The following is a 12,223-nucleotide window of genomic DNA, read 5'->3' as shown; positions in this document are numbered from 1 at the left end:
TTATTGTGTTCATAAGTGCTACTCTTTGGGGTTTTCTTGGTAGTGAGTTCTTCCACAGAAATATCACTGGTCAAATGCTGAGACAGTCAATTTCCACCATTTTCACACCACTAGCAGATTTACCTTTTGGAGTAGATATTCAGTGTTAACTGTGCTTCATTGTATTGCTTTAAAGGACTGCTGATCAAATTGACCACTCAACTGCTAACGACTCGCATACATTTAAGGTGATGGTTGTCTCCTCACAGAGCCATTGAAACTTCATCAAAAAGAAGGCGGAGTTGGGTGGGAATGGCTGCATTTGGTATTTAAGAAGGGCAACTTTCTGCAAGAAACACCACTTCCACTGCAGCTGGGACACACCACAGGAGATGCCAGAAAGAACAGAAATACGAAGAAACTCATGAGCAAAGAAGACCGCACACTGCAAGTCGCTGATATTGGCCCAACTTGAGAATTGGCTTGAGTTTGAATTCAGTAAGTGCTACTTGTTGGGGCAGTTGAACAGGACATATGCTACAGACGGAAACTGAAGATAGATGTTATTGGATTCCCTCTCAGATCACCTCAAATGGAGACACTGATGATTCTTGTGTTCATAAGTGCTTCTCTTTGGTGTTGTCTTGGTTGTGAGTACCTCAACAGAAATATCACTTGTCAACTTCCACCATTTTCACACCACTGGCTAAATATGTAATTTTGGCACCAACAGTACCCAAACATGGGCACTGACTTGACTTCTGAATGCAGTAAGTGCTACTTGTTGGGGTAATGTTGCTGACCTCTGAAGTCCCAGCTTACTTTTTAAAGAATTAATTAAGACAGCCATTTTAGATCGGTTGAAAAATACTGACATGTTTTGAAAGTCATACATATCACTCTAACTTGGGCACTGACTTGACTTCTGAATGCAGTAAGTGCTACTTGTTGGGGTAATGTTTCTGACCTCTGAAGTCCCAGCTTACTTTTTAAAGAATTAATTAAGACAGCCATTTTAGATTGTGTGTTACCGGTTGAAGAATACTGACGTGTTTTGAAAGTCATGCATATCACCCTAATTTGAGCATTGACTTGACTGTTGAATTCAGTAAGTGCTACTCATTGGGGTAGTTTTAATTGACAAAAGCAACTGAATGCATTGGAAGTAATATTTTATGGGATTCCCTCTCAGATCACCTCAAATGGAGACACTGATGATTCTTGTGTTCATAAGTGCTTCTCTTTGGGGTTCTCTTGGTTGTGAGTACTTCAACAGAAATATCACTGATGGAGTTGATATGCTACAGACGGAAACTGAAGAAAGATGTTATTGGAATCACATTCAGATAACCTCAAATGGATACACTGATGATTATTGTGTTCATAAGTGCTACTCTTTGGGGTTTTCTTGGTAGTGAGTTCTTCCACAGAAATATCACTGGTCAAATGCTGAGACAGTCAATTTCCACCATTTTCACACCACTAGCAGATTTACCTTTTGGAGTAGATATTCAGTGTTAACTGTGCTTCATTGTATTGCTTTAAAGGACTGCTGATCAAATTGACCACTCAACTGCTAACGACTCGCATACATTTAAGGTGATGGTTGTCTCCTCACAGAGCCATTGAAACTTCATCAAAAAGAAGGCGGAGTTGGGTGGGAATGGCTGCATTTGGTATTTAAGAAGGGCAACTTTCTGCAAGAAACACCACTTCCACTGCAGCTGGGACACACCACAGGAGATGCCAGAAAGAACAGAAATACGAAGAAACTCATGAGCAAAGAAGACCACACACTGCAAGTCGCTGATATTGGCCCAACTTGAGAATTGGCTTGAGTTTGAATTCAGTAAGTGCTACTTGTTGGGGCAGTTGAGCAGGACATATGCTACAGACGGAAACTGAAGATAGATGTTATTGGATTCCCTCTCAGATCACCTCAAATGGAGACACTGATGATTCTTGTGTTCATAAGTGCTTCTCTTTGGGGTTCTCTTGGTTGTGAGTACTTCAACAGAAATATCACTGATGGAGTTGATATGCTACAGACGGAAACTGAAGAAAGATGTTATTGGAATCACATTCAGATAACCTCAAATGGAGACACTGATGATTATTGTGTTCATAAGTGCTTCTCTTTGGGGTTCTCTTGGTTGTGAGTTCTTCAACAGAAATATCACTTGTCGACTTCCACCATTTTCACACCACTGGCTAAATATGTAATTTTGGCACCAACAGTACCCAAACATGGGCACTGACTTGACTTCTGAATGCAGTAAGTGCTACTTGTTGGGGTAATGTTGCTGACCTCTGAAGTCCCAGCTTACTTTTTAAAGAATTAATTAAGACAGCCATTTTAGATCGGTTGAAAAATACTGACATGTTTTGAAAGTCATACATATCACTCTAACTTGGGCACTGACTTGACTTCTGAATGCAGTAAGTGCTACTTGTTGGGGTAATGTTTCTGACCTCTGAAGTCCCAGCTTACTTTTTAAAGAATTAATTAAGACAGCCATTTTAGATTGTGTGTTACCGGTTGAAGAATACTGACGTGTTTTGAAAGTCATGCATATCACCCTAATTTGAGCATTGACTTGACTGTTGAATTCAGTAAGTGCTACTCATTGGGGTAGTTTTAATTGACAAAAGCAACTGAATGCATTGGAAGCAATATTTTATGGGATTCCCTCTCAGATCACCTCAAATGGAGACACTGATGATTCTTGTGTTCATAAGTGCTTCTCTTTGGGGTTCTCTTGGTTGTGAGTACTTCAACAGAAATATCACTGATGGAGTTGATATGCTACAGACGGAAACTGAAGAAAGATGTTATTGGAATCACATTCAGATAACCTCAAATGGATACACTGATGATTATTGTGTTCATAAGTGCTACTCTTTGGGGTTTTCTTGGTAGTGAGTTCTTCCACAGAAATATCACTGGTCAAATGCTGAGACAGTCAATTTCCACCATTTTCACACCACTAGCAGATTTACCTTTTGGAGTAGATATTCAGTGTTAACTGTGCTTCATTGTATTGCTTTAAAGGACTGCTGATCAAATTGACCACTCAACTGCTAACGACTCGCATACATTTAAGGTGATGGTTGTCTCCTCACAGAGCCAGTGAAACTTCATCAAAAAGAAGGCGGAGTTGGGTGGGAATGGCTGCATTTGGTATTTAAGAAGGGCAACTTTCTGCAAGAAACACCACTTCCACTGCAGCTGGGACACACCACAGGAGATGCCAGAAAGAACAGAAATACGAAGAAACTCATGAGCAAAGAAGACCGCACACTGCAAGTCGCTGATATTGGCCCAACTTGAGCATTGGCTTGAGTTTGAATTCAGTAAGTGCTACTTGTTGGGGCAGTTGAACAGGACATATGCTACAGACGGAAACTGAAGATAGATGTTATTGGAATCACATTCAGATAACCTCAAATGGAGACACTGATGATTATTGTGTTCATAAGTGCTTCTCTTTGGGGTTCTCTTGGTTGTGAGTACTTCAACAGAAATATCACTTGTCAACTTCCACCATTTTCACACCACTGGCTAAATATGTAATTTTGGCACCAACAGTACCCAAACATGGGCACTGACTTGACTTCTGAATGCAGTAAGTGCTACTTGTTGGGGTAATGTTGCTGACCTCTGAAGTCCCAGCTTACTTTTTAAAGAATTAATTAAGACAGCCATTTTAGATTGTGTGTTACCGGTTGAAGAATACTGACGTGTTTTGAAAGTCATGCATATCACCCTAATTTGAGCATTGACTTGACTGTTGAATTCAGTAAGTGCTACTCATTGGGGTAGTTTTAATTGACAAAAGCAACTGAATGCATTGGAAGTAATATTTTATGGGATTCCCTCTCAGATCACCTCAAATGGAGACACTGATGATTCTTGTGTTCATAAGTGCTTCTCTTTGGGGTTCTCTTGGTTGTGAGTACTTCAACAGAAATATCACTGATGGAGTTGATATGCTACAGACGGAAACTGAAGAAAGATGTTATTGGAATCACATTCAGATAACCTCAAATGGAGACACTGATGATTATTGTGTTCATAAGTGCTTCTCTTTGGGGTTCTCTTGGTTGTGAGTTCTTCAACAGAAATATCACTTGTCAACTTCCACCATTTTCACACCACTGGCTAAATATGTAATTTTGGCACCAACAGTACCCAAACATGGGCACTGACTTGACTTCTGAATGCAGTAAGTGCTACTTGTTGGGGTAATGTTGCTGACCTCTGAAGTCCCAGCTTACTTTTTAAAGAATGAATTAAGACAGCCATTTTAGATTGTGTGTTACCGGTTGAAGAATACTGACGTGTTTTGAAAGTCATGCATATCACCCTAATTTGAGCATTGACTTGACTGTTGAATTCAGTAAGTGCTACTCATTGGGGTAGTTTTAATTGACAAAAGCAACTGAATGCATTGGAAGCAATATTTTATGGGATTCCCTCTCAGATCACCTCAAATGGAGACACTGATGATTCTTGTGTTCATAAGTGCTTCTCTTTGGTGTTGTCTTGGTTGTGAGTACTTCAACAGAAATATCACTTGTCAACTTCCACCATTTTCACACCATTGGCTAAATATGTAATTTTGGCACCAACAGTACCCAAACATGGGCACTGACTTGACTTCTGAATGCAGTAAGTGCTACTTGTTGGGGTAATGTTTCTGACCTCTGAAGTCCCAGCTTACTTTTTAAAGAATTAATTAAGACAGCCATTTTAGATTGTGTGTTACCGGTTGAAGAATACTGACGTGTTTTGAAAGTCATGCATATCACCCTAATTTGAGCATTGACTTGACTGTTGAATTCAGTAAGTGCTACTCATTGGGGTAGTTTTAATTGACAAAAGCAACTGAATGCATTGGAAGTAATATTTTATGGGATTCCCTCTCAGATCACCTCAAATGGAGACACTGATGATTCTTGTGTTCATAAGTGCTTCTCTTTGGGGTTCTCTTGGTTGTGAGTACTTCAACAGAAATATCACTGATGGAGTTGATATGCTACAGACGGAAACTGAAGAAAGATGTTATTGGAATCACATTCAGATAACCTCAAATGGAGACACTGATGATTATTGTGTTCATAAGTGCTTCTCTTTGGGGTTCTCTTGGTTGTGAGTTCTTCAACAGAAATATCACTTGTCAACTTCCACCATTTTCACACCACTGGCTAAATATGTAATTTTGGCACCAACAGTACCCAAACATGGGCACTGACTTGACTTCTGAATGCAGTAAGTGCTACTTGTTGGGGTAATGTTGCTGACCTCTGAAGTCCCAACTTACTTTTTAAAGAATGAATTAAGACAGCCATTTTAGATCGGTTGAAAAATACTGACATGTTTTGAAAGTCATACATATCACTCTAACTTGGGCACTGACTTGACTTCTGAATGCAGTAAGTGCTACTTGTTGGGGTAATGTTTCTGACCTCTGAAGTCCCAGCTTACTTTTTAAAGAATTAATTAAGACAGCCATTTTAGATTGTGTGTTACCGGTTGAAGAATACTGACGTGTTTTGAAAGTCATGCATATCACCCTAATTTGAGCATTGACTTGACTGTTGAATTCAGTAAGTGCTACTCATTGGGGTAGTTTTAATTGACAAAAGCAACTGAATGCATTGGAAGCAATATTTTATGGGATTCCCTCTCAGATCACCTCAAATGGAGACACTGATGATTCTTGTGTTCATAAGTGCTTCTCTTTGGTGTTGTCTTGGTTGTGAGTACTTCAACAGAAATATCACTTGTCAACTTCCACCATTTTCACACCACTGGCTAAATATGTAATTTTGGCACCAACAGTACCCAAACATGGGCACTGACTTGACTTCTGAATGCAGTAAGTGCTACTTGTTGGGGTAATGTTGCTGACCTCTGAAGTCCCAGCTTACTTTTTAAAGAATTAATTAAGACAGCCATTTTATATTGTGTGTTACCGGTTGAAGAATACTGACGTGTTTTGAAAGTCATGCATATCACCCTAATTTGAGCATTGACTTGACTGTTGAATTCAGTAAGTGCTACTCATTGGGGTAGTTTTAATTGACAAAAGCAACTGAATGCATTGGAAGTAATATTTTATGGGATTCCCTCTCAGATCACCTCAAATGGAGACACTGATGATTCTTGTGTTCATAAGTGCTTCTCTTTGGGGTTCTCTTGGTTGTGAGTACTTCAACAGAAATATCACTGATGGAGTTGATATGCTACAGACGGAAACTGAAGAAAGATGTTATTGGAATCACATTCAGATAACCTCAAATGGATACACTGATGATTATTGTGTTCATAAGTGCTACTCTTTGGGGTTTTCTTGGTAGTGAGTTCTTCCACAGAAATATCACTGGTCAAATGCTGAGACAGTCAATTTCCACCATTTTCACACCACTAGCAGATTTACCTTTTGGAGTAGATATTCAGTGTTAACTGTGCTTCATTGTATTGCTTTAAAGGACTGCTGATCAAATTGACCACTCAACTGCTAACGACTCGCATACATTTAAGGTGATGGTTGTCTCCTCACAGAGCCATTGAAACTTCATCAAAAAGAAGGCGGAGTTGGGTGGGAATGGCTGCATTTGGTATTTAAGAAGGGCAACTTTCTGCAAGAAACACCACTTCCACTGCAGCTGGGACACACCACAGGAGATGCCAGAAAGAACAGAAATACGAAGAAACTCATGAGCAAAGAAGACCGCACACTGCAAGTCGCTGATATTGGCCCAACTTGAGCATTGGCTTGAGTTTGAATTCAGTAAGTGCTACTTGTTGGGGCAGTTGAACAGGACATATGCTACAGACGGAAACTGAAGATAGATGTTATTGGATTCCCTCTCAGATCACCTCAAATGGAGACACTGATGATTCTTGTGTTCATAAGTGCTTCTCTTTGGTGTTGTCTTGGTTGTGAGTACTTCAACAGAAATATCACTTGTCAACTTCCACCATTTTCACACCACTGGCTAAATATGTAATTTTGGCACCAACAGTACCCAAACATGGGCACTGACTTGACTTCTGAATGCAGTAAGTGCTACTTGTTGGGGTAATGTTGCTGACCTCTGAAGTCCCAGCTTACTTTTTAAAGAATTAATTAAGACAGCCATTTTAGATCGGTTGAAAAATACTGACATGTTTTGAAAGTCATACATATCACTCTAACTTGGGCACTGACTTGACTTCTGAATGCAGTAAGTGCTACTTGTTGGGGTAATGTTTCTGACCTCTGAAGTCCCAGCTTACTTTTTAAAGAATTAATTAAGACAGCCATTTTAGATTGTGTGTTACCGGTTGAAGAATACTGACGTGTTTTGAAAGTCATGCATATCACCCTAATTTGAGCATTGACTTGACTGTTGAATTCAGTAAGTGCTACTCATTGGGGTAGTTTTAATTGACAAAAGCAACTGAATGCATTGGAAGTAATATTTTATGGGATTCCCTCTCAGATCACCTCAAATGGAGACACTGATGATTCTTGTGTTCATAAGTGCTTCTCTTTGGGGTTCTCTTGGTTGTGAGTACTTCAACAGAAATATCACTGATGGAGTTGATATGCTACAGACAGAAACTGAAGAAAGATGTTATTGGAATCACATTCAGATAACCTCAAATGGAGACACTGATGATTATTGTGTTCATAAGTGCTTCTCTTTGGGGTTCTCTTGGTTGTGAGTTCTTCAACAGAAATATCACTTGTCAACTTCCACCATTTTCACACCACTGGCTAAATATGTAATTTTGGCACCAACAGTACCCAAACATGGGCACTGACTTGACTTCTGAATGCAGTAAGTGCTACTTGTTGGGGTAATGTTGCTGACCTCTGAAGTCCCAGCTTACTTTTTAAAGAATGAATTAAGACAGCCATTTTAGATCGGTTGAAAAATACTGACATGTTTTGAAAGTCATACATATCACTCTAACTTGGGCACTGACTTGACTTCTGAATGCAGTAAGTGCTACTTGTTGGGGTAATGTTTCTGACCTCTGAAGTCCCAGCTTACTTTTTAAAGAATTAATTAAGACAGCCATTTTAGATTGTGTGTTACCGGTTGAAGAATACTGACGTGTTTTGAAAGTCATGCATATCACCCTAATTTGAGCATTGACTTGACTGTTGAATTCAGTAAGTGCTACTCATTGGGGTAGTTTTAATTGACAAAAGCAACTGAATGCATTGGAAGCAATATTTTATGGGATTCCCTCTCAGATCACCTCAAATGGAGACACTGATGATTCTTGTGTTCATAAGTGCTTCTCTTTGGTGTTGTCTTGGTTGTGAGTACTTCAACAGAAATATCACTTGTCAACTTCCACCATTTTCACACCACTGGCTAAATATGTAATTTTGGCACCAACAGTACCCAAACATGGGCACTGACTTGACTTCTGAATGCAGTAAGTGCTACTTGTTGGGGTAATGTTGCTGACCTCTGAAGTCCCAGCTTACTTTTTAAAGAATTAATTAAGACAGCCATTTTAGATCGGTTGAAAAATACTGACATGTTTTGAAAGTCATACATATCACTCTAACTTGGGCACTGACTTGACTTCTGAATGCAGTAAGTGCTACTTGTTGGGGTAATGTTTCTGACCTCTGAAGTCCCAGCTTACTTTTTAAAGAATTAATTAAGACAGCCATTTTAGATTGTGTGTTACCGGTTGAAGAATACTGACGTGTTTTGAAAGTCATGCATATCACCCTAATTTGAGCATTGACTTGACTGTTGAATTCAGTAAGTGCTACTCATTGGGGTAGTTTTAATTGACAAAAGCAACTGAATGCATTGGAAGTAATATTTTATGGGATTCCCTCTCAGATCACCTCAAATGGAGACACTGATGATTCTTGTGTTCATAAGTGCTTCTCTTTGGGGTTCTCTTGGTTGTGAGTACTTCAACAGAAATATCACTGATGGAGTTGATATGCTACAGACGGAAACTGAAGAAAGATGTTATTGGAATCACATTCAGATAACCTCAAATGGATACACTGATGATTATTGTGTTCATAAGTGCTACTCTTTGGGGTTTTCTTGGTAGTGAGTTCTTCCACAGAAATATCACTGGTCAAATGCTGAGACAGTCAATTTCCACCATTTTCACACCACTAGCAGATTTACCTTTTGGAGTAGATATTCAGTGTTAACTGTGCTTCATTGTATTGCTTTAAAGGACTGCTGATCAAATTGACCACTCAACTGCTAATGACTTGCATACATTTAAGGTGATGGTTGTGTCCTCACAGAGCCATTGAAACTTCATCAAAAAGAAGGCGGAGTTGGGTGGGAATGGCTGCATTTGGTATTTAAGAAGGGCAACTTTCTGCAAGAAACACCACTTCCACTGCAGCTGGGACACACCACAGGAGATGCCAGAAAGAACAGAAATACGAAGAAACTCATGAGCAAAGAAGACCGCACACTGCAAGTCGCTGATATTGGCCCAGCTTGAGCATTGCCTTGAGTTTGAATTCAGTAAGTGCTACTTGTTGGGGCAGTTGAACAGGACATATGCTACAGACGGAAACTGAAGATAGATGTTATTGGAATCACATTCAGATAACCTCAAATGGAGACACTGATGATTATTGTGTTCATAAGTGCTTCTCTTTGGGGTTCTCTTGGTTGTGAGTACTTCAACAGAAATATCACTTGTCAACTTCCACCATTTTCACACCACTGGCTAAATATGTAATTTTGGCACCAACAGTACCCAAACATGGGCACTGACTTGACTTCTGAATGCAGTAAGTGCTACTTGTTGGGGTAATGTTGCTGACCTCTGAAGTCCCAGCTTACTTTTTAAAGAATTAATTAAGACAGCCATTTTAGATCGGTTGAAAAATACTGACATGTTTTGAAAGTCATACATATCACTCTAACTTGGGCACTGACTTGACTTCTGAATGCAGTAAGTGCTACTTGTTGGGGTAATGTTTCTGACCTCTGAAGTCCCAGCTTACTTTTTAAAGAATTAATTAAGACAGCCATTTTAGATTGTGTGTTACCGGTTGAAGAATACTGACGTGTTTTGAAAGTCATGCATATCACCCTAATTTGAGCATTGACTTGACTGTTGAATTCAGTAAGTGCTACTCATTGGGGTAGTTTTAATTGACAAAAGCAACTGAATGCATTGGAAGTAATATTTTATGGGATTCCCTCTCAGATCACCTCAAATGGAGACACTGATGATTCTTGTGTTCATAAGTGCTTCTCTTTGGGGTTCTCTTGGTTGTGAGTACTTCAACAGAAATATCACTGATGGAGTTGATATGCTACAGACGGAAACTGAAGAAAGATGTTATTGGAATCACATTCAGATAACCTCAAATGGATACACTGATGATTATTGTGTTCATAAGTGCTACTCTTTGGGGTTTTCTTGGTAGTGAGTTCTTCCACAGAAATATCACTGGTCAAATGCTGAGACAGTCAATTTCCACCATTTTCACACCACTAGCAGATTTACCTTTTGGAGTAGATATTCAGTGTTAACTGTGCTTCATTGTATTGCTTTAAAGGACTGCTGATCAAATTGACCACTCAACTGCTAACGACTCGCATACATTTAAGGTGATGGTTGTCTCCTCACAGAGCCATTGAAACTTCATCAAAAAGAAGGCGGAGTTGGGTGGGAATGGCTGCATTTGGTATTTAAGAAGGGCAACTTTCTGCAAGAAACACCACTTCCACTGCAGCTGGGACACACCACAGGAGATGCCAGAAAGAACAGAAATACGAAGAAACTCATGAGCAAAGAAGACCGTACACTGCAAGTCTCTGATATTGGCCCAACTTGAGCATTGGCTTGAGTTTGAATTCAGTAAGTGCTACTTGTTGGGGCAGTTGAACAGGACATATGCTACAGACGGAAACTGAAGATAGATGTTATTGGAATCACATTCAGATAACCTCAAATGGAGACACTGATGATTATTGTGTTCATAAGTGCTTCTCTTTGGGGTTCTCTTGGTTGTGAGTACTTCAACAGAAATATCACTTGTCAACTTCCACCATTTTCACACCACTGGCTAAATATGTAATTTTGGCACCAACAGTACCCAAACATGGGCACTGACTTGACTTCTGAATGCAGTAAGTGCTACTTGTTGGGGTAATGTTGCTGACCTCTGAAGTCCCAGCTTACTTTTTAAAGAATTAATTAAGACAGCCATTTTAGATCGGTTGAAAAATACTGACATGTTTTGAAAGTCATACATATCACTCTAACTTGGGCACTGACTTGACTTCTGAATGCAGTAAGTGCTACTTGTTGGGGTAATGTTTCTGACCTCTGAAGTCCCAGCTTACTTTTTAAAGAATTAATTAAGACAGCCATTTTAGATTGTGTGTTACCGGTTGAAGAATACTGACGTGTTTTGAAAGTCATGCATATCACCCTAATTTGAGCATTGACTTGACTGTTGAATTCAGTAAGTGCTACTCATTGGGGTAGTTTTAATTGACAAAAGCAACTGAATGCATTGGAAGTAATATTTTATGGGATTCCCTCTCAGATCACCTCAAATGGAGACACTGATGATTCTTGTGTTCATAAGTGCTTCTCTGTGGGGTTCTCTTGGTTGTGAGTACTTCAACAGAAATATCACTGATGGAGTTGATATGCTACAGACGGAAACTGAAGAAAGATGTTATTGGAATCACATTCAGATAACCTCAAATGGAGACACTGATGATTATTGTGTTCATAAGTGCTTCTCTTTGGGGTTCTCTTGGTTGTGAGTTCTTCAACAGAAATATCACTTGTCAACTTCCACCATTCTCACACCACTGGCTAAATATGTAATTTTGGCACCAACAGTACCCAAACATGGGCACTGACTTGACTTCTGAATGCAGTAAGTGCTACTTGTTGGGGTAATGTTGCTGACCTCTGAAGTCCCAGCTTACTTTTTAAAGAATTAATTAAGACAGCCATTTTAGATCGGTTGAAAAATACTGACATGTTTTGAAAGTCATACATATCACTCTAACTTGGGCACTGACTTGACTTCTGAATGCAGTAAGTGCTACTTGTTGGGGTAATGTTTCTGACCTCTGAAGTCCCAGCTTACTTTTTAAAGAATTAATTAAGACAGCCATTTTAGATTGTGTGTTACCGGTTGAAGAATACTGACGTGTTTTGAAAGTCATGCATATCACCCTAATTTGAGCATTGACTTGACTGTTGAAT

The sequence above is a fragment of the Sebastes umbrosus genome, chromosome 10, assembly GCF_015220745.1.
Source record: "Sebastes umbrosus isolate fSebUmb1 chromosome 10, fSebUmb1.pri, whole genome shotgun sequence".
Lineage (NCBI taxonomy): Eukaryota > Metazoa > Chordata > Actinopteri > Perciformes > Sebastidae > Sebastes > Sebastes umbrosus.
Note: the sequence above shows the minus strand (reverse complement) of the source record.